A 916-nucleotide genomic window follows, 5' to 3' on the forward strand; every position below is an offset into this window, starting at 1 on the left:
TCCCTTCTTCTACTGTGCTGAGATTATGGCTGAACGCTTTTGTTTGTCCATGCACATTCTTAATCAATATTAGTTCCCAAACCTCCTATTCTGTGATTTGCACATTTGCCTGTCTTCTGTATTGAGTCCTGAAGAATTGGAGTTTGTGTAAATGTCATGCACATTTGGTCGTATCTCAAGCTGCACACTTCTCAAGCCCCAGAACTGTCATATTCAGCTGTAGGAAGTATAGCACGCTGCCCCGGACCAATAGTAGCATCTCTACCATGAGGCACACACAGCCCAAAGGCTCAGCTGTAGTCTGAACTCAACACTAGTCTGAAATGTTCAAGCAGTAGGTGATCAGACCATTAAACTGTAATTAGGTTGTTGTAATTATTGAATACCAAGCAGCATCATAAGAGAAGTTGTATCTCTCACATTTTATATCTCACCCAGGATCAAATTAGTAGCCTTTTCAGTATGTGGGCATTGAGTAATAGCTGCTATTCTGCAGAAAGCACTCACTTCTATTAAAATTGTTGGGTCAGCAATTTGATGGGAGCGTGGACATTTCTCTAGTGGAAAATGGAATTTTATATGACATTGTTGCACAGAAACTTGGAAAAAAGAGCCAAAGTCCTACTTCTGGCCTCAAAAACACAAACAAAATAAAATATGAATAGTTATCATAAAATATTCTTTTTTTTTGAATAGGCTGTCTTAGAGAAATGAGTATATAAATACCTGAGAAGAAGCAAGTATTTTACATTTAGGTATATGTAAATAGATGAGTAGGCACTTAGGTATATAGGGAATTAGGTTAACAAGTTGTTTTCAGGAATTTATGATGGAATTGTAATGGTTTTTATTGCAACTTTTCCTCGTTGTAGCAGAAAGCTCACACATGTGGGAAACCTGATTGCCTTATTGAGTC

The sequence above is a fragment of the Galeopterus variegatus genome, unplaced genomic scaffold (assembly GCF_000696425.1).
Source record: "Galeopterus variegatus unplaced genomic scaffold, G_variegatus-3.0.2 Scaffold1802, whole genome shotgun sequence".
Classification (NCBI taxonomy): domain Eukaryota; kingdom Metazoa; phylum Chordata; class Mammalia; order Dermoptera; family Cynocephalidae; genus Galeopterus; species Galeopterus variegatus.